Genomic DNA, 23,383 nt, shown 5'->3' with positions numbered 1-23,383 from the left:
TGCCTTTTCATCACTGTTGGGATCGTTCTACTACCAGAGAGGGAAGACTGCCTTTTGATCACCGTTGGGATCGCTCTGCTACTAGAGAGGGAAGACTGCCTATTGATCACTGTTGGGATCGCTCTGCTACCAGAGAGGGAAAACTGCCTTTTGATCACTGTTGGGATCACTCTACTACCAGAGTGGGAACACTGCCTTTTGATCTCTGTTGGGATTGCTCTACTACCAGAGAGGGAAGACTGCCTATTGATCACTGTTGGGAACGCTCTACTACCAGAGAGGGAAGACTTCCTTTTGATCACTGTTGGGATCTCTCTATCACCAGAGAGGGAAGACTGCCTTTTGATCACTGGGAGATCGCTTTGCTATCAGAGACGGAAGACTCCCTTTTATTCACTGTAGGGATCGCTCTACTATCAGATAGGGAAGACAGCCGTTTGATCACTGTTGGGATCGCTCTACTACCAGAGAGGGAAGACTGCCTTTCGATCACTGCGGGATTGCTCTACTTCCAGAGAGGGAATACTGCCTTTTGATCACTGTTGGGATCGCTCTGCTACCATTGAGGGAAGACTGCCTTTTGATCACTTTTGGAATCGCTCTGCTATCATTGAGGGAAGACTGCCTTTTGATCACTGTTGGGATCGCTCAGCTAGCAGAGAGGGAAGACATCCTGTTGCTCACTGGTGGGATCACTCTACTATCAGAGAGGGAAGACTGCCTTTTGATCACTGTTTGGATCGTTCTGCAAGCAGAGAGGGAAGACTGCGTTTTCATCACTGTTGGGATCGCTCTACGAACAGAGAGGGAAGACTGCATTTTGATCACTGGGGGTTCGCTCTTATACCAGAGAGGAATGACTGCATTTTGATCACTAGGGGATCGTTCTGCTACCAGAGAGGGAAGACTGCCTTTCCATCACTGTTGGGATCCCTCTGCTATCGGAGAGGCAAGTCTGTCTTTTGATCTCTGTTGGGATCGTTCTACTACCAGAGAGGGAAGACTGCCTTTTGATCACTGTTGGGATCGCTCTGCTACCAGAGTGGGAATACTGCCTATTGATCACTGTTGGGATCACTCTACTATCAGAGTGGGAACACTGCCTTTTGATCACTGTTGGGATTGTTCTACTACCAGAGATTGAAGACTGCCTTTTGATCACTGTTGGGATCGCTCTGCTACCAGAGAGGGAAGACTGCCTATTGACCACTGTTGGGATCACTCTGCTACCAGAGAGGGAAAACTGCCTTTTGATCACTGTTGGGATCGCTCTGCTACCAGAGAGGGAAGACTGCCTTTTGATCACTGTTGGGATTGTTCTGCCAGCAGAGAGGGAAGACTGCCTTTTGATCACTGTTGGGATCGCTCTGCTACCAGAGAGGGAAGACTGCGTTTTGATCACTGTTGGGATTGTTCTGCCAGCAGAGAGGGAAGTCTGTCTTTTGATCACTGTTGGGATCGCTCTGCTACCATTGGGGGAAGACTGCCTTTTGATCACTGTTGGGATCGCTCTATCACCAGAGAGGGAAGACTGCCTTTTGATCACTGGGGGGATCGCTTTGCTATCAGAGACGGAAGACTCCCTTTTATTCACTGTAGGGATCGCTCGACTATCAGATAGGGAAGACAGCCTTTTGATCACTGTTGGGATCGCGCTACTACCAGAGAGGGAATACTGTCTTTTGATCACAGTTGGGATCGCTCTGCTACCATTGAGGGAAGACTGCCTTTTGATCACTGTTGGAATCGCTCTGCTATCATTGAGGGAAGACTGCCTTTTGATCACTGTTGGGATCGCTCAGCTAGCAGAGAGGGAAGACATCCTTTTGCTCACTGGTGGGATCACTCTACTATCAGAGAGGGAAGACTGCATTTTGATCACTGTTGGGATTGCTCTGCTACCAGAGAGGGAAGACTGCCTTTTCATCACTGTTGGGATCGCTCTGCTACTAGAGAGGGACGACTGCCTTTTGATCACCGTTGGGATCGCTCTGCTACTAGAGAGGGAAGACTGCCTATTGATCACTGTTGGGATCGCTCTGCTACCAGAGAGGGAAAACTGCCTTTTGATCACTGTTGGGATCACTCTACTACCAGAGTGGGAACACTGCCTTTTGATCTCTGTTGGGATTGCTCTACTACCAGAGAGGGAAGACTGCCTATTGATCACTGTTGGGAACGCTCTACTACCAGAGAGGGAAGACATCCTTTTGCTCACTGGTGGGATCACTCTACTATCAGAGAGGGAAGACTGCCTTTTGATCACTGTTGGGATTGCTCTGCTACCAGAGAGGGAAGACTGCCTTTTGATCACTGTTGGGATCGCTCTGCTACTAGAGAGGGAAGACTGCCTATTGATCACTGTTGGGATCGCTCTGCTACCAGAGAGGGAAAACTGCCTTTTGATCACTGTTGGGATCACTCTACTACCAGAGTGGGAACACTGCCTTTTGATCTCTGTTGGGATTGCTCTACTACCAGAGAGGGAAGACTGCCTATTGATCACTGTTGGGAACGCTCTACTACCAGAGAGGGAAGACTTCCTTTTGATCACTGTTGGGATCTCTCTATCACCAGAGAGGGAAGACTGCCTTTTGATCACTGGGAGATCGCTTTGCTATCAGAGACGGAAGACTCCCTTTTATTCACTGTAGGGATCGCTCTACTATCAGATAGAGAAGACAGCCTTTTGATCACTGTTGGGATCACTCTACTACCAGAGAGGGAAGACTGCCTTTCGATCACTGCGGGATTGCTCTACTTCCAGAGAGGGAATACTGCCTTTTGATCACTGTTGGGATCGCTCTGCTACCATTGAGGGAAGACTGCCTTTTGATCACTTTTGGAATCGCTCTGCTATCATTGAGGGAAGACTGCCTTTTGATCACTGTTGGGATCGCTCAGCTAGCAGAGAGGGAAGACATCCTGTTGCTCACTGGTGGGATCACTCTACTATCAGAGAGGGAAGACTGCCTTTTGATCACTGTTTGGATCGTTCTGCAAGCAGAGAGGGAAGACTGCGTTTTCATCACTGTTGGGATCGCTCTACGAACAGAGAGGGAAGACTGCATTTTGATCACTGGGGGTTCGCTCTTATACCAGAGAGGAATGACTGCATTTTGATCACTAGGGGATCGTTCTGCTACCAGAGAGGGAAGACTGCCTTTTCATCACTGTTGGGATCCCTCTGCTATCGGAGAGGCAAGTCTGTCTTTTGATCTCTGTTGGGATCGTTCTACTACCAGAGAGGGAAGACTGCCTTTTGATCACTGTTGGGATCGCTCTGCTACCAGAGAGGGAATACTGCCTTTTGATCACTGTTGGGATCGCTCTGCTACCATTGAGGGAAGACTGCCTTTTGATCACTGTTGGAATCGCTCTGCTATCATTGAGGGAAGACTGCCTTTTGATCACTGTTGGGATCGCTCAGCTAGCAGAGAGGGAAGACTTCCTTTTGCTCACTGGTGGGATCACTCTACTATCAGAGAGGGAAGACTGCCTTTTGATCACTGTTTGGATCGTTCTGCAAGCAGAGAGGGAAGACTGCGTTTTCATCACTGTTGGGATCGCTCTACGACCAGAGAGGGAAGACTGCCTTTTGATCACTGGGGGATCGCTTTGCTATCAGAGATGGAAGACTCCCTTTTATTCACTGTAGGGATCGCTCGACTATCAGATAGGGAAGACAGCCTTTTGATCACTGTTGGGATCGCTCTACTACCAGAGAGGGAAGACTGCCTTTCGATCACTGTGGGATTGCTCTACTTCCAGAGAGGGAATACTGCCTTTTGATCACAGTTGGGATCACTCTGCTACCATTGAGGGAAGACTGCCTTTTGATCACTGTTGGAATCGCTCTGCTATCATTGAGGGAAGACTGCCTTTTGATCACTGTTGGGATCGCTCAGCTAGCAGAGAGGGAAGGCATCCTTTTGCTCACTGGTGGGATCACTCTACTATCAGAGAGGGAAGACTGCCTTTTGATCACTGTTGGGATTGCTCTGCTACCAGAGAGGGAAGACTGCCTTTTCATCACTGTTGGGATCGCTCTGCTACTAGAGAGGGACGACTGCCTTTTGATCACCGTTGGGATCGCTCTGCTACTAGAGAGGGAAGACTGCCTATTGATCACTGTTGGGATCGCTCTGCTACCAGAGAGGGAAAACTGCCTTTTGATCACTGTTGGGATCACTCTACTACCAGAGTGGGAACACTGCCTTTTGATCTCTGTTGGGATTGCTCTACTACCAGAGAGGGAAGACTGCCTATTGATCACTGTTGGGAACGCTCTACTACCAGAGAGGGAAGACTTCCTTTTGATCACTGTTGGGATCTCTCTATCACCAGAGAGGGAAGACTGCCTTTTGATCACTGGGAGATCGCTTTGCTATCAGAGACGGAAGACTCCCTTTTATTCACTGTAGGGATCGCTCTACTATCAGATAGGGAAGACAGCCTTTTGATCACTGTTGGGATCGCTCTACTACCAGAGAGGGAAGACTGCCTTTCGATCACTGCGGGATTGCTCTACTTCCAGAGAGGGAATACTGCCTTTTGATCACTGTTGGGATTGCTCTGCTACCATTGAGGGAAGTCTGCCTTTTGATCACTTTTGGAATGGCTCTGCTATCATTGAGGGAAGACTGCCTTTTGATCACTGTTGGGATCGCTCAGCTAGCAGAGAGGGAAGACATCCTTTTGCTCACTGGTGGGATCACTCTACTATCAGAGAGGGAAGACTGCCTTTTGATCACTGTTGGGATTGCTCTGCTACCAGAGAGGGAAGACTGCCTTTTCATCACTGTTGGGATCGCTCTGCTACTAGAGAGGGACGACTGCCTTTTGATCACCGTTGGGATCGCTCTGCTACTAGAGAGGGAAGACTGCCTATTGATCACTGTTGGGATCGCTCTGCTACCAGAGAGGGAAAACTGCCTTTTGATCACTGTTGGGATCACTCTACTACCAGAGTGGGAACACTGCCTTTTGATCTCTGTTGGGATTGCTCTACTACCAGAGAGGGAAGACTGCCTATTGATCACTGTTGGGAACGCTCTACTACCAGAGAGGGAAGACATCCTTTTGCTCACTGGTGGGATCACTCTACTATCAGAGAGGGAAGACTGCCTTTTGATCACTGTTGGGATTGCTCTGCTACCAGAGAGGGAAGACTGCCTTTTGATCACTGTTGGGATCGCTCTGCTACTAGAGAGGGAAGACTGCCTATTGATCACTGTTGGGATCGCTCTGCTACCAGAGAGGGAAAACTGCCTTTTGATCACTGTTGGGATCACTCTACTACCAGAGTGGGAACACTGCCTTTTGATCTCTGTTGGGATTGCTCTACTACCAGAGAGGGAAGACTGCCTATTGATCACTGTTGGGAACGCTCTACTACCAGAGAGGGAAGACTTCCTTTTGATCACTGTTGGGATCTCTCTATCACCAGAGAGGGAAGACTGCCTTTTGATCACTGGGAGATCGCTTTGCTATCAGAGACGGAAGACTCCCTTTTATTCACTGTAGGGATCGCTCTACTATCAGATAGAGAAGACAGCCTTTTGATCACTGTTGGGATCGCTCTACTACCAGAGAGGGAAGACTGCCTTTCGATCACTGCGGGATTGCTCTACTTCCAGAGAGGGAATACTGCCTTTTGATCACTGTTGGGATCGCTCTGCTACCATTGAGGGAAGACTGCCTTTTGATCACTTTTGGAATCGCTCTGCTATCATTGAGGGAAGACTGCCTTTTGATCACTGTTGGGATCGCTCAGCTAGCAGAGAGGGAAGACATCCTGTTGCTCACTGGTGGGATCACTCTACTATCAGAGAGGGAAGACTGCCTTTTGATCACTGTTTGGATCGTTCTGCAAGCAGAGAGGGAAGACTGCGTTTTCATCACTGTTGGGATCGCTCTACGAACAGAGAGGGAAGACTGCATTTTGATCACTGGGGGTTCGCTCTTATACCAGAGAGGAATGACTGCATTTTGATCACTAGGGGATCGTTCTGCTACCAGAGAGGGAAGACTGCCTTTTCATCACTGTTGGGATCCCTCTGCTATCGGAGAGGCAAGTCTGTCTTTTGATCTCTGTTGGGATCGTTCTACTACCAGAGAGGGAAGACTGCCTTTTGATCACTGTTGGGATCGCTCTGCTACCAGAGAGGGAATACTGCCTTTTGATCACTGTTGGGATCGCTCTGCTACCATTGAGGGAAGACTGCCTTTTGATCACTGTTGGAATCGCTCTGCTATCATTGAGGGAAGACTGCCTTTTGATCACTGTTGGGATCGCTCAGCTAGCAGAGAGGGAAGACTTCCTTTTGCTCACTGGTGGGATCACTCTACTATCAGAGAGGGAAGACTGCCTTTTGATCACTGTTTGGATCGTTCTGCAAGCAGAGAGGGAAGACTGCGTTTTCATCACTGTTGGGATCGCTCTACGACCAGAGAGGGAAGACTGCATTTTGATCACTGGGGGTTCGCACTTATACCAGAGAGGGAAGACTGCCTTTTGATCACTGGGGGATCGCTTTGCTATCAGAGATGGAAGACTCCCTTTTATTCACTGTAGGGATCGCTCGACTATCAGATAGGGAAGACAGCCTTTTGATCACTGTTGGGATCGCTCTACTACCAGAGAGGGAAGACTGCCTTTCGATCACTGTGGGATTGCTCTACTTCCAGAGAGGGAATACTGCCTTTTGATCACAGTTGGGATCACTCTGCTACCATTGAGGGAAGACTGCCTTTTGATCACTGTTGGAATCGCTCTGCTATCATTGAGGGAAGACTGCCTTTTGATCACTGTTGGGATCGCTCAGCTAGCAGAGAGGGAAGGCATCCTTTTGCTCACTGGTGGGATCACTCTACTATCAGAGAGGGAAGACTGCCTTTTGATCACTGTTGGGATTGCTCTGCTACCAGAGAGGGAAGACTGCCTTTTCATCACTGTTGGGATCGCTCTGCTACTAGAGAGGGACGACTGCCTTTTGATCACCGTTGGGATCGCTCTGCTACTAGAGAGGGAAGACTGCCTATTGATCACTGTTGGGATCGCTCTGCTACCAGAGAGGGAAAACTGCCTTTTGATCACTGTTGGGATCACTCTACTACCAGAGTGGGAACACTGCCTTTTGATCTCTGTTGGGATTGCTCTACTACCAGAGAGGGAAGACTGCCTATTGATCACTGTTGGGAACGCTCTACTACCAGAGAGGGAAGACTTCCTTTTGATCACTGTTGGGATCTCTCTATCACCAGAGAGGGAAGACTGCCTTTTGATCACTGGGAGATCGCTTTGCTATCAGAGACGGAAGACTCCCTTTTATTCACTGTAGGGATCGCTCTACTATCAGATAGGGAAGACAGCCTTTTGATCACTGTTGGGATCGCTCTACTACCAGAGAGGGAAGACTGCCTTTCGATCACTGCGGGATTGCTCTACTTCCAGAGAGGGAATACTGCCTTTTGATCACTGTTGGGATTGCTCTGCTACCATTGAGGGAAGTCTGCCTTTTGATCACTTTTGGAATGGCTCTGCTATCATTGAGGGAAGACTGCCTTTTGATCACTGTTGGGATCGCTCAGCTAGCAGAGAGGGAAGACATCCTGTTGCTCACTGGTGGGATCACTCTACTATCAGAGAGGGAAGACTGCCTTTTGATCACTGTTTGGATCGTTCTGCAAGCAGAGAGGGAAGACTGCGTTTTCATCACTGTTGGGATCGCTCTACGAACAGAGAGGGAAGACTGCATTTTGATCACTGGGGGTTCGCTCTTATACCAGAGAGGAATGACTGCATTTTGATCACTAGGGGATCGTTCTGCTACCAGAGAGGGAAGACTGCCTTTTCATCACTGTTGGGATCCCTCTGCTATCGGAGAGGCAAGTCTGTCTTTTGATCTCTGTTGGGATCGTTCTACTACCAGAGAGGGAAGACTGCCTTTTGATCACTGTTGGGATCGCTCTGCTACCAGAGAGGGAATACTGCCTTTTGATCACTGTTGGGATCGCTCTGCTACCATTGAGGGAAGACTGCCTTTTGATCACTGTTGGAATCGCTCTGCTATCATTGAGGGAAGACTGCCTTTTGATCACTGTTGGGATCGCTCAGCTAGCAGAGAGGGAAGACTTCCTTTTGCTCACTGGTGGGATCACTCTTCTATCAGAGAGGGAAGACTGCCTTTTGATCACTGTTTGGATCGTTCTGCAAGCAGAGAGGGAAGACTGCGTTTTCATCACTGTTGGGATCGCTCTACGACCAGAGAGGGAAGACTGCATTTTGATCACTGGGGGTTCGCACTTATACCAGAGAGGGAAGACTGCCTTTTGATCACTGGGGGATCGCTTTGCTATCAGAGACGGAAGACTCCCTTTTATTCACTGTAGGGATCGCTCGACTATCAGATAGGGAAGACAGCCTTTTGATCACTGTTGGGATCGCTCTACTACCAGAGAGGGAAGACTGCCTTTCGATCACTGTGGGATTGCTCTACTTCCAGAGAGGGAATACTGCCTTTTGATCACAGTTGGGATCGCTCTGCTACCATTGAGGGAAGACTGCCTTTTGATCACTGTTGGAATCGCTCTGCTATCATTGAGGGAAGACTGCCTTTTGATCACTGTTGGGATCGCTCAGCTAGCAGAGAGGGAAGACATCCTTTTGCTCACTGGTGGGATCACTCTACTATCAGAGAGGGAAGACTGCCTTTTGATCACTGTTGGGATTGCTCTGCTACCAGAGAGGGAAGACTGCCTTTTCATCACTGTTGGGATCGCTCTGCTACTAGAGAGGGACGACTGCCTTTTGATCACCGTTGGGATCGCTCTGCTACTAGAGAGGGAAGACTGCCTATTGATCACTGTTGGGATCGCTCTGCTACCAGAGAGGGAAAACTGCCTTTTGATCACTGTTGGGATCACTCTACTACCAGAGTGGGAACACTGCCTTTTGATCTCTGTTGGGATTGCTCTACTACCAGAGAGGGAAGACTGCCTATTGATCACTGTTGGGAACCCTCTACTGCCAGAGAGGGAAGACTTCCTTTTGATCACTGTTGGGATCACTCTATCACCAGTGAGGGAAGACTGCCTTTTGATCACTGGGGGATCGCTTTGCTATCAAGAGACGGAAGACTCCGTTTTATTCACTGTAGGGATCGCTCTACTATCAGATAGGGAAAGCCTTTTGATCACTGTTGGGATCGCTCTACTACCAGAGAGGGAAGACTGCCTTTCGATCACTGAGGGTTTGCTCTACTTCCAGAGAGGGAATACTGCCTTTTGATCACTGTTGGGATCGCTCTGCTACCATTGAGGGAAGACTGCCTTTTGATCACTGTTGGAATCGCTCTGCTATCATTGAGGGAAGACTGCCTTTTGATCACTGTTGGGATCGCTCAGCTAGCAGAGAGGGAAGACTTCCTTTTGCTCACTGGTGGGATCACTCTACTATCAGAGAGGGAAGACTGCCTTTTGATCACTGTTTGGATCGTTCTGCAAGCAGAGAGGGAAGACTGCCTTTTGATCACTGTTGGGATTGTTCTGCCAGCAGAGAGGGAAGACTGCCTTTTGATCACTGTTGGGATCGCTCTGCTACCAGAGAGGGAAGACTGCGTTTTGATCACTGTTGGGATTGTTCTGCCAGCAGAGAGGGAAGTCTGTCTTTTGATCACTGTTGGGATCGCTCTGCTACCATTGGGGGAAGACTGCCTTTTAATCACTGTTGGGATCGCTCTGCTACCATTGAGGGAAGACTGCCTTTTGATCACTGGGGGGATCGCTTTGCTATCAGAGACGGAAGACTCCCTTTTATTCACTGTAGGGATCGCTCGACTATCAGATAGGGAAGACAGCCTTTTGATCACTGTTGGGATCGCGCTACTACCAGAGAGGGAATACTGTCTTTTGATCACAGTTGGGATCGCTCTGCTACCATTGAGGGAAGACTGCCTTTTGATCACTGTTGGAATCGCTCTGCTATCATTGAGGGAAGACTGCCTTTTGATCACTGTTGGGATCGCTCAGCTAGCAGAGAGGGAAGACATCCTTTTGCTCACTGGTGGGATCACTCTACTATCAGAGAGGGAAGACTGCATTTTGATCACTGTTGGGATTGCTCTGCTACCAGAGAGGGAAGACTGCCTTTTCATCACTGTTGGGATCGCTCTGCTACTAGAGAGGGACGACTGCCTTTTGATCACCGTTGGGATCGCTCTGCTACTAGAGAGGGAAGACTGCCTATTGATCACTGTTGGGATCGCTCTGCTACCAGAGAGGGAAAACTGCCTTTTGATCACTGTTGGGATCACTCTACTACCAGAGTGGGAACACTGCCTTTTGATCTCTGTTGGGATTGCTCTACTACCAGAGAGGGAAGACTGCCTATTGATCACTGTTGGGAACGCTCTACTACCAGAGAGGGAAGACATCCTTTTGCTCACTGGTGGGATCACTCTACTATCAGAGAGGGAAGACTGCCTTTTGATCACTGTTGGGATTGCTCTGCTACCAGAGAGGGAAGACTGCCTTTTGATCACTGTTGGGATCGCTCTGCTACTAGAGAGGGAAGACTGCCTATTGATCACTGTTGGGATCGCTCTGCTACCAGAGAGGGAAAACTGCCTTTTGATCACTGTTGGGATCACTCTACTACCAGAGTGGGAACACTGCCTTTTGATCTCTGTTGGGATTGCTCTACTACCAGAGAGGGAAGACTGCCTATTGATCACTGTTGGGAACGCTCTACTACCAGAGAGGGAAGACTTCCTTTTGATCACTGTTGGGATCTCTCTATCACCAGAGAGGGAAGACTGCCTTTTGATCACTGGGAGATCGCTTTGCTATCAGAGACGGAAGACTCCCTTTTATTCACTGTAGGGATCGCTCTACTATCAGATAGAGAAGACAGCCTTTTGATCACTGTTGGGATCACTCTACTACCAGAGAGGGAAGACTGCCTTTCGATCACTGCGGGATTGCTCTACTTCCAGAGAGGGAATACTGCCTTTTGATCACTGTTGGGATCGCTCTGCTACCATTGAGGGAAGACTGCCTTTTGATCACTTTTGGAATCGCTCTGCTATCATTGAGGGAAGACTGCCTTTTGATCACTGTTGGGATCGCTCAGCTAGCAGAGAGGGAAGACATCCTGTTGCTCACTGGTGGGATCACTCTACTATCAGAGAGGGAAGACTGCCTTTTGATCACTGTTTGGATCGTTCTGCAAGCAGAGAGGGAAGACTGCGTTTTCATCACTGTTGGGATCGCTCTACGAACAGAGAGGGAAGACTGCATTTTGATCACTGGGGGTTCGCTCTTATACCAGAGAGGAATGACTGCATTTTGATCACTAGGGGATCGTTCTGCTACCAGAGAGGGAAGACTGCCTTTTCATCACTGTTGGGATCCCTCTGCTATCGGAGAGGCAAGTCTGTCTTTTGATCTCTGTTGGGATCGTTCTACTACCAGAGAGGGAAGACTGCCTTTTGATCACTGTTGGGATCGCTCTGCTACCAGAGAGGGAATACTGCCTTTTGATCACTGTTGGGATCGCTCTGCTACCATTGAGGGAAGACTGCCTTTTGATCACTGTTGGAATCGCTCTGCTATCATTGAGGGAAGACTGCCTTTTGATCACTGTTGGGATCGCTCAGCTAGCAGAGAGGGAAGACTTCCTTTTGCTCACTGGTGGGATCACTCTACTATCAGAGAGGGAAGACTGCCTTTTGATCACTGTTTGGATCGTTCTGCAAGCAGAGAGGGAAGACTGCGTTTTCATCACTGTTGGGATCGCTCTACGACCAGAGAGGGAAGACTGCCTTTTGATCACTGGGGGATCGCTTTGCTATCAGAGATGGAAGACTCCCTTTTATTCACTGTAGGGATCGCTCGACTATCAGATAGGGAAGACAGCCTTTTGATCACTGTTGGGATCGCTCTACTACCAGAGAGGGAAGACTGCCTTTCGATCACTGTGGGATTGCTCTACTTCCAGAGAGGGAATACTGCCTTTTGATCACAGTTGGGATCACTCTGCTACCATTGAGGGAAGACTGCCTTTTGATCACTGTTGGAATCGCTCTGCTATCATTGAGGGAAGACTGCCTTTTGATCACTGTTGGGATCGCTCAGCTAGCAGAGAGGGAAGGCATCCTTTTGCTCACTGGTGGGATCACTCTACTATCAGAGAGGGAAGACTGCCTTTTGATCACTGTTGGGATTGCTCTGCTACCAGAGAGGGAAGACTGCCTTTTCATCACTGTTGGGATCGCTCTGCTACTAGAGAGGGACGACTGCCTTTTGATCACCGTTGGGATCGCTCTGCTACTAGAGAGGGAAGACTGCCTATTGATCACTGTTGGGATCGCTCTGCTACCAGAGAGGGAAAACTGCCTTTTGATCACTGTTGGGATCACTCTACTACCAGAGTGGGAACACTGCCTTTTGATCTCTGTTGGGATTGCTCTACTACCAGAGAGGGAAGACTGCCTATTGATCACTGTTGGGAACGCTCTACTACCAGAGAGGGAAGACTTCCTTTTGATCACTGTTGGGATCTCTCTATCACCAGAGAGGGAAGACTGCCTTTTGATCACTGGGAGATCGCTTTGCTATCAGAGACGGAAGACTCCCTTTTATTCACTGTAGGGATCGCTCTACTATCAGATAGGGAAGACAGCCTTTTGATCACTGTTGGGATCGCTCTACTACCAGAGAGGGAAGACTGCCTTTCGATCACTGCGGGATTGCTCTACTTCCAGAGAGGGAATACTGCCTTTTGATCACTGTTGGGATTGCTCTGCTACCATTGAGGGAAGTCTGCCTTTTGATCACTTTTGGAATGGCTCTGCTATCATTGAGGGAAGACTGCCTTTTGATCACTGTTGGGATCGCTCAGCTAGCAGAGAGGGAAGACATCCTTTTGCTCACTGGTGGGATCACTCTACTATCAGAGAGGGAAGACTGCCTTTTGATCACTGTTGGGATTGCTCTGCTACCAGAGAGGGAAGACTGCCTTTTCATCACTGTTGGGATCGCTCTGCTACTAGAGAGGGACGACTGCCTTTTGATCACCGTTGGGATCGCTCTGCTACTAGAGAGGGAAGACTGCCTATTGATCACTGTTGGGATCGCTCTGCTACCAGAGAGGGAAAACTGCCTTTTGATCACTGTTGGGATCACTCTACTACCAGAGTGGGAACACTGCCTTTTGATCTCTGTTGGGATTGCTCTACTACCAGAGAGGGAAGACTGCCTATTGATCACTGTTGGGAACGCTCTACTACCAGAGAGGGAAGACATCCTTTTGCTCACTGGTGGGATCACTCTACTATCAGAGAGGGAAGACTGCCTTTTGATCACTGTTGGGATTGCTCTGCTACCAGAGAGGGAAGACTGCCTTTTGATCACTGTTGGGATCGCTCTGCTACTAGAGAGGGAAGACTGCCTATTGATCACTGTTGGGATCGCTCTGCTACCAGAGAGGGAAAACTGCCTTTTGATCACTGTTGGGATCACTCTACTACCAGAGTGGGAACACTGCCTTTTGATCTCTGTTGGGATTGCTCTACTACCAGAGAGGGAAGACTGCCTATTGATCACTGTTGGGAACGCTCTACTACCAGAGAGGGAAGACTTCCTTTTGATCACTGTTGGGATCTCTCTATCACCAGAGAGGGAAGACTGCCTTTTGATCACTGGGAGATCGCTTTGCTATCAGAGACGGAAGACTCCCTTTTATTCACTGTAGGGATCGCTCTACTATCAGATAGAGAAGACAGCCTTTTGATCACTGTTGGGATCGCTCTACTACCAGAGAGGGAAGACTGCCTTTCGATCACTGCGGGATTGCTCTACTTCCAGAGAGGGAATACTGCCTTTTGATCACTGTTGGGATCGCTCTGCTACCATTGAGGGAAGACTGCCTTTTGATCACTTTTGGAATCGCTCTGCTATCATTGAGGGAAGACTGCCTTTTGATCACTGTTGGGATCGCTCAGCTAGCAGAGAGGGAAGACATCCTGTTGCTCACTGGTGGGATCACTCTACTATCAGAGAGGGAAGACTGCCTTTTGATCACTGTTTGGATCGTTCTGCAAGCAGAGAGGGAAGACTGCGTTTTCATCACTGTTGGGATCGCTCTACGAACAGAGAGGGAAGACTGCATTTTGATCACTGGGGGTTCGCTCTTATACCAGAGAGGAATGACTGCATTTTGATCACTAGGGGATCGTTCTGCTACCAGAGAGGGAAGACTGCCTTTTCATCACTGTTGGGATCCCTCTGCTATCGGAGAGGCAAGTCTGTCTTTTGATCTCTGTTGGGATCGTTCTACTACCAGAGAGGGAAGACTGCCTTTTGATCACTGTTGGGATCGCTCTGCTACCAGAGAGGGAATACTGCCTTTTGATCACTGTTGGGATCGCTCTGCTACCATTGAGGGAAGACTGCCTTTTGATCACTGTTGGAATCGCTCTGCTATCATTGAGGGAAGACTGCCTTTTGATCACTGTTGGGATCGCTCAGCTAGCAGAGAGGGAAGACTTCCTTTTGCTCACTGGTGGGATCACTCTACTATCAGAGAGGGAAGACTGCCTTTTGATCACTGTTTGGATCGTTCTGCAAGCAGAGAGGGAAGACTGCGTTTTCATCACTGTTGGGATCGCTCTACGACCAGAGAGGGAAGACTGCATTTTGATCACTGGGGGTTCGCACTTATACCAGAGAGGGAAGACTGCCTTTTGATCACTGGGGGATCGCTTTGCTATCAGAGATGGAAGACTCCCTTTTATTCACTGTAGGGATCGCTCGACTATCAGATAGGGAAGACAGCCTTTTGATCACTGTTGGGATCGCTCTACTACCAGAGAGGGAAGACTGCCTTTCGATCACTGTGGGATTGCTCTACTTCCAGAGAGGGAATACTGCCTTTTGATCACAGTTGGGATCACTCTGCTACCATTGAGGGAAGACTGCCTTTTGATCACTGTTGGAATCGCTCTGCTATCATTGAGGGAAGACTGCCTTTTGATCACTGTTGGGATCGCTCAGCTAGCAGAGAGGGAAGGCATCCTTTTGCTCACTGGTGGGATCACTCTACTATCAGAGAGGGAAGACTGCCTTTTGATCACTGTTGGGATTGCTCTGCTACCAGAGAGGGAAGACTGCCTTTTCATCACTGTTGGGATCGCTCTGCTACTAGAGAGGGACGACTGCCTTTTGATCACCGTTGGGATCGCTCTGCTACTAGAGAGGGAAGACTGCCTATTGATCACTGTTGGGATCGCTCTGCTACCAGAGAGGGAAAACTGCCTTTTGATCACTGTTGGGATCACTCTACTACCAGAGTGGGAACACTGCCTTTTGATCTCTGTTGGGATTGCTCTACTACCAGAGAGGGAAGACTGCCTATTGATCACTGTTGGGAACGCTCTACTACCAGAGAGGGAAGACTTCCTTTTGATCACTGTTGGGATCTCTCTATCACCAGAGAGGGAAGACTGCCTTTTGATCACTGGGAGATCGCTTTGCTATCAGAGACGGAAGACTCCCTTTTATTCACTGTAGGGATCGCTCTACTATCAGATAGGGAAGACAGCCTTTTGATCACTGTTGGGATCGCTCTACTACCAGAGAGGGAAGACTGCCTTTCGATCACTGCGGGATTGCTCTACTTCCAGAGAGGGAATACTGCCTTTTGATCACTGTTGGGATTGCTCTGCTACCATTGAGGGAAGTCTGCCTTTTGATCACTTTTGGAATGGCTCTGCTATCATTGAGGGAAGACTGCCTTTTGATCACTGTTGGGATCGCTCAGCTAGCAGAGAGGGAAGACATCCTGTTGCTCACTGGTGGGATCACTCTACTATCAGAGAGGGAAGACTGCCTTTTGATCACTGTTTGGATCGTTCTGCAAGCAGAGAGGGAAGACTGCGTTTTCATCACTGTTGGGATCGCTCTACGAACAGAGAGGGAAGACTGCATTTTGATCACTGGGGGTTCGCTCTTATACCAGAGAGGAATGACTGCATTTTGATCACTAGGGGATCGTTCTGCTACCAGAGAGGGAAGACTGCCTTTTCATCACTGTTGGGATCCCTCTGCTATCGGAGAGGCAAGTCTGTCTTTTGATCTCTGTTGGGATCGTTCTACTACCAGAGAGGGAAGACTGCCTTTTGATCACTGTTGGGATCGCTCTGCTACCAGAGAGGGAATACTGCCTTTTGATCACTGTTGGGATCGCTCTGCTACCATTGAGGGAAGACTGCCTTTTGATCACTGTTGGAATCGCTCTGCTATCATTGAGGGAAGACTGCCTTTTGATCACTGTTGGGATCGCTCAGCTAGCAGAGAGGGAAGACTTCCTTTTGCTCACTGGTGGGATCACTCTTCTATCAGAGAGGGAAGACTGCCTTTTGATCACTGTTTGGATCGTTCTGCAAGCAGAGAGGGAAGACTGCGTTTTCATCACTGTTGGGATCGCTCTACGACCAGAGAGGGAAGACTGCATTTTGATCACTGGGGGTTCGCACTTATACCAGAGAGGGAAGACTGCCTTTTGATCACTGGGGGATCGCTTTGCTATCAGAGACGGAAGACTCCCTTTTATTCACTGTAGGGATCGCTCGACTATCAGATAGGGAAGACAGCCTTTTGATCACTGTTGGGATCGCTCTACTACCAGAGAGGGAAGACTGCCTTTCGATCACTGTGGGATTGCTCTACTTCCAGAGAGGGAATACTGCCTTTTGATCACAGTTGGGATCGCTCTGCTACCATTGAGGGAAGACTGCCTTTTGATCACTGTTGGAATCGCTCTGCTATCATTGAGGGAAGACTGCCTTTTGATCACTGTTGGGATCGCTCAGCTAGCAGAGAGGGAAGACATCCTTTTGCTCACTGGTGGGATCACTCTACTATCAGAGAGGGAAGACTGCCTTTTGATCACTGTTGGGATTGCTCTGCTACCAGAGAGGGAAGACTGCCTTTTCATCACTGTTGGGATCGCTCTGCTACTAGAGAGGGACGACTGCCTTTTGATCACCGTTGGGATCGCTCTGCTACTAGAGAGGGAAGACTGCCTATTGATCACTGTTGGGATCGCTCTGCTACCAGAGAGGGAAAACTGCCTTTTGATCACTGTTGGGATCACTCTACTACCAGAGTGGGAACACTGCCTTTTGATCTCTGTTGGGATTGCTCTACTACCAGAGAGGGAAGACTGCCTATTGATCACTGTTGGGAACCCTCTACTGCCAGAGAGGGAAGACTTCCTTTTGATCACTGTTGGGATCACTCTATCACCAGTGAGGGAAGACTGCCTTTTGATCACTGGGGGATCGCTTTGCTATCAAGAGACGGAAGACTCCGTTTTATTCACTGTAGGGATCGCTCTACTATCAGATAGGGAAAGCCTTTTGATCACTGTTGGGATCGCTCTACTACCAGAGAGGGAAGACTGCCTTTCGATCACTGAGGGTTTGCTCTACTTCCAGAGAGGGAATACTGCCTTTTGATCACTGTTGGGATCGCTCTGCTACCATTGAGGGAAGACTGCCTTTTGATCACTGTTGGAATCGCTCTGCTATCATTGAGGGAAGACTGCCTTTTGATCACTGTTGGGATCGCTCAGCTAGCAGAGAGGGAAGACTTCCTTTTGCTCACTGGTGGGATCACTCTACTATCAGAGAGGGAAGACTGCCTTTTGATCACTGTTTGGATCGTTCTGCAAGCAGAGAGGGAAGACTGCGTTTTCATCACTGTTGGGATCGCTCTACGACCAGAGAGGGAAGACTGCATTTTGATCACTGGGGGTTCGCACTTATACCAGAGAGGGATGACTGCATTTTGATCACTGGGGGATCGTTCTGCTACCAGAGAGGGAATACTGCCTTTCCATCACTGTTGGGATCCCTCTGCTATCGGAGAGGCAAGTCTGTCTTTTGATCACTGTTGGGATCGCTCTGCTGTCAGAGAGGGAAGACTGCCTTTTGATCACTGGGGGATGGCTCTGCTATCAGAGAGGGAAGACTGCCTATTGAACACTGGGAGATCGCTCTACTACCAGAGAGGGAAGACTGCCTTTTGATCACTGGGAGATCGCTCTGCTACCAGAGAGGGAAGACTGCCTTTTGATCAATGCGGGATCGCTCTGCTACCAGAGAGGGAAGACTGCCTTTTGATCACTGTTGGCATCGCTCTACTACCAGAGAGGGATGACTGCCTTTTGATCACTGTTGGGATCGCTCTGCTACCAGAGAGGGAAGACTGCCTTTTGATCACAGTTGGGATTGTTCTGCCAGCAGAGAGGGAAGACTGCCTTTTGATCACTGTTGGGATTGCTCGGCTACCAGAGAGGGAAGACTGCCTTTTGATCACTGTTGGGATCGCTCTGCTACCAGAGAGGGAAGACTGCGTTTTGATCACTTTTGGGATCGCTCTGCTACCAGAGAGGGATGACTGCCTTTTGATCACTGTTGGGATCGCTCTACTATCAGAGAGGGAAGACTGCATTTTGATCACTGTTCGGATTGCTCAGCTACCAGAGAGGGAAGACTGCTTTTTGATCACTGTTGGGATCGCTCTGCTACCAGAGAGGGAAGACTGCCTTTTGATCACTGTTGGGATTGTTCTGCCAGCAGAGAGGGAAGACTGCCTTTTGATCACTGTTGGGATCGCTCTGCTACCAGAGAGGGAAGACTGCGTTTTGTTCACTGTTGTGATCGCTCTGGTACCAGAGAGTTAAGACTGCCTTTTGATCACTGGGGAATCGCTTTGCTATCAGAGACGGAAGACTCCCTTTTATTCACTGTAGGGATCGCTCTACTACCAGAGAGGGATGAATGCCTTTTGATCACTGTTGGGATCGCTCTGCTACCAGTGCTGGAAGACTGCCTTTTGATCACAGTTGGGATTGTTCTGCCAGCAGAGAGGGAAGACTGCCTTTTGATCACTGTTGGGATTGCTCTGCTACCAGAGAGGGAAGACTGCCTTTTGATCACTGTTGGGATCGCTCTGCTACCAGAGAGGGATGACTGCCTTTTGATCACTGTTGGGATCGCTCAGCTACCAGCGAGGGAAGACTGCTTTTTGATCACTGTTGGGATCGCTCTGCTACCAGAGAGGGAAGACTGCGTTTTGATCACTGTTGGGATTGTTCTGCCAGCAGAGAGGGAAGTCTGTCTTTTGATCACTGTTGGGATCGCTCTGCTACCATTGGGGGAAGACTGCCTTTTGATCACTGTTGGGATCGCTCTGCTATCGGAGAGGCAGATCTGTCTTTTGTTCACTGTTGGGATCGCTCTGCTGTCAGAGAGGGAAGACTGCCATTTGATCACTGTCTGGGATCACTCTGCTACCAGAGAGGGAAGACTGCCTTTTGATCACTGGGGGATGGCTCTGCTATCAGAGAGGGAAGACTGCCTATTGAACACTGTTGGGATCGCTCTACTACCAGACAGGGAAGACTGCCTTTTGATCACTGGGGGATCGCTCTGCTACCAGAGAGGGAAGACTGCCTTTTGATCACTGGGGGATTGCTCTGCTACCAGAGAGGGAAGACTGCCTTTTGATCACTGTTGGCATCTCTCTACTACCAGAGAGGGATGACTGCCTTTTGATCACTGTTGGGATCGCTCTGCTACCAGAGAGGGAAGACTGCCTTTTGATCACTGTTGGCATCTCTCTACTACCAGAGAGGGATGACTGCCTTTTGATCACAGTTGGGATTGCTCTGCCAGCAGAGAGGGAAGACTGCCTTTTGATCACTGTTGGGATCGCTCTGCTACCAGAGAGGGAAGACTGCCTTTTGATCACTGTTGGGATCGCTCAGCTACCAGAGAGGGAAGACTGCCTTTTGATCACTGTTGGGATCGTTCTGCTACAAGAGAGGGAAGACTGCCTTTTGATCACTGTTGGGATCGCTCTGCTACCAGAGAGGGATGACTGCCTTTTGATCACTGTTGGGATCCCTCTGCTACCAGAGAGGGAAGACTGCCTTTTGATCAGTGGGGGATCACTCAACTACCAGAGAGGGAAAGGCCTGCCTCTGTGCTCGGAGAATGTATCCCAGGTTTTCTGTGTTTTGGATATGGACTTCGACTATAGACTTCCATTACAGTCTTATGATTTGTTATATTCTGTTTTTCGCCCAATTTCTCTCATTTTTTTGTGCGGGGAGGGTGTACCTGTCCATTTGCCTGTTCCACTTTTGTTTTTTTTTGTGTGTGGAGGAGGGATTTCGGGGTTGATGATCGTGCTACCATTCTTTTCTTTCTTGGTTTCGTAGCTAAATGGAGAATAATTTCAGAGTTGTATACTCTGATAGTAAATGAACCTTTGAACCTTTGCTTTTTCTTCTCTCTATTTATGGTGTATTTCCAACATACGCTGATTTACAGGTTCCGCAGGATCTTGTTTTTACATTATTTCAGCGATGGCACCTTATGATTTATCCCTTCGTAGTACAGGACAATCCATAAAAATTTTGTCAGGCATTTCTTCATTTCAAGCACACAACATAGTCATATGAATCGCATCACTAGATTGCCAAAACTCTGTCTCATTGTGTTCAGAATGATGCATGGATCTTTTGGCACTGCACGACAAAGGAAGTCCAGACGTTGTTTGCTTACAGATTTTAGATGGTGAAAATTCTGATCAGATGAATGGCTTCACCAGCACTAAATGGAACCAAAATTTGTGGAGTGAATTTCCCAGATACCCACATCAGTAAAAGACTGCCCAGCATCAAGCACATAGTGATCCAGTTATGATTTAGGCTTTTGTTCAAAATGTGCAAAGGCCTCTCTCTATTGAAAACTTTGCAAATGAAGATTAAACTGCACTACAGACAAAAATACCAGAGATTATAATAATCATAAACTATGTAGTCAGCACCACCAATAAAGCACAATTCACATTCTGGCTTGGATACAAAGCATTTTTGAAGTTGGACTGCTCCAGTTCAGCTGTGAACGTTTATCTGTTGGAAGCAAACCCTGGAGAACCTTATCATTATGAATGATGTGAATGAGGAAAAGCTTCATCGCTCTCAGGTCCAAGATGAAGGGGGAGGGATAAGTGCAGTTCATTAGCATTTGCACAAACACAGTGAGCTACAGAACAATGGAAAAACTTGCTTGCAGCAGCATCAAAGGTAGATAGGTCTGCACAACACACAGAATATAAATTTTACAGGATAGGTGTTGGACACGACACTTGCTTAGTCAACTTTGACCCAGAGAAGACTGTTAATAGAATATCACAGACCTATATAATTAATGTACTCTCCAAAAGGAAATTTCGGGAGGAAATCTGCAGTTGGATTCAAGCTCCTATACAGACCCCAGTATCATAGAGCTCAATCAATAGCCAGAAAGTGGAAAATTAGACAAAGATGCCTCCTCCACACCCATACCCCAACCCTTTTCCCACCAACCCCAATCCTGCCTGGGTAGAATGCTGTATCCAACACTTGACAGAGTGCATCAGGAAGGATACAAGCATAAAAAGACTAAGGATACCTGGCACTGGAAAATTTGAGTTCAAATGCTCGGTACTTGGACAACATCGCCACCTTCTGCTTGAACACACTGTCATTCTGAAGATCTGCGATGGGCATCAGTCAATCACAGCTAATGTAAGGCTATGTTCTCTGGCAAATGGTTCAACATTCTTTATTTCCTTTGCTGCCAGGTCTGATTACCCAAACGTGCTGCGGATATAGTTTGAAGGAGCTGCAGTGAATATCCAAAGTGAAGCTGAAACTAGAGCCGTGGGAGCAGCGTTCTCTTGCACTTGTGGAGAGAAATATGGTCATCAGCTGTGAAGTGTTGCCGCAAACACACTCAGTGGCCACTTTGTGAGGTACACCTATTCGTTAATACAAATACTAGTCGTATGACAGCAACTCAATTTACAAAAGCATGGAGACATGGTCCAGAGATTCAGTTGTTGTTCAGAACAAACATTAGAATGTGGAAGAAATCTGATCCAAGTGACTTTGACCATGGAATGAATGTTGGTGCCAGATGGGGTGGTTTAAAGATCTCAGAAACTGCTGATCTCCTGGGACAACCACGCTGCTCCAAAGAGCACTGTCTGAGGTCATTCTTACCCTTGGCCATTAGGATCTATAATAAGTCAACCTTTTGCTGGGGAAGTGATGGACCCCCCCCCCCCATTAGACTGTTTGTGGTAACTTATTTTTTATTCTTTTTATTTCTCTTCTGATATTTATATATGCGCACTTGTAATGCTACTGTGACACTGTAATTTCCTTTGGGATCAATAAAGTATCTATCTATCTATCTATTGACTTTCACACAGCGCAGTCTCTAGAGTTTACAGAGAAGGAAAAATAAAAACACCTAGTAGGCAGTAGTTCAGAGGAGAATGGCCAGACTGGTTCAAGCTGACAGGAAGATGATAGTAACTCAAATAAACACACATTACTGAGTGGTGTGCAGAAGAGCATCCCTGAACGTATGATATGTCAAACCTTGAAGTGGATGGACTACAGCAGTAGAAGATCACAAACGTATACACACTGGCCACTTTATTAGGTACTGGTGTACCTAATCAGGGGATTGGCCCATACCCCAGGTTCCTGCACGACAACAGTCTTCCAAAGGGGCAGCTGAAAATCAGAAACAAAAACAGAAAATACAAGGAACTACCAGGCAGCTTCTGGGAAAGACAAAAAGAGTCAACATTTCAAGTCAACGACCTCTCACATGAACCAGAAAATTTAGATTTCTTCATATTTTGGTTTCAATCAATTAAGCAGAAAAAAATATGTTTACAAAATCTCTCCAGCCTTCCCAAAAGTGCTTCAGGCTGAGTGGCTGCAGGGTTTGGCACACTCCAGCCAAGTACATGTTTGAATACTTAAGGTTCACTGGGAACTTTACAAATTTTCTTGGAGTCTGATTAATGGTTTGGAAGGTAGTAGATTTCACATGGCTCTACATAAAGTGGTGTCACTTGAAACCTTTCTAAACATGTTATTTGTTATATGATGATTAATGAATGCTAGGCTTACTGTGAATGCTACCACTGACATTCAAAATAAGTAGGGCTCCATGGCATTGAATTTTGCCAATGATTCCAATTATTTTGCCAATTAACTAACAGCACATCCTGAATGTTGTCCATAGGTCGTGAAGCATGAAGGTCTAGAACAAAGAGGCTCATTTTTCAGTTGGTGTCCCACAGAGTTTCAACAACAGGGCCCGGATTCTGATGTGCTGGGATTTTCCATGACATTGGGGAATTGCCACTGGGATCTTGTGCAAGACTGGAAGTGATCTGTGGAGAAAGAAGAGGAGGAGAGAGAAATTCTAATGCAGCAATTTGACCCATCAGCAGTTCCTTT

This window comes from Hemitrygon akajei, chromosome 9 (assembly GCF_048418815.1).
Source record: "Hemitrygon akajei chromosome 9, sHemAka1.3, whole genome shotgun sequence".
NCBI classification, from domain to species: Eukaryota; Metazoa; Chordata; class Chondrichthyes; order Myliobatiformes; family Dasyatidae; genus Hemitrygon; species Hemitrygon akajei.
This window is presented reverse-complemented; position numbering follows the sequence as displayed.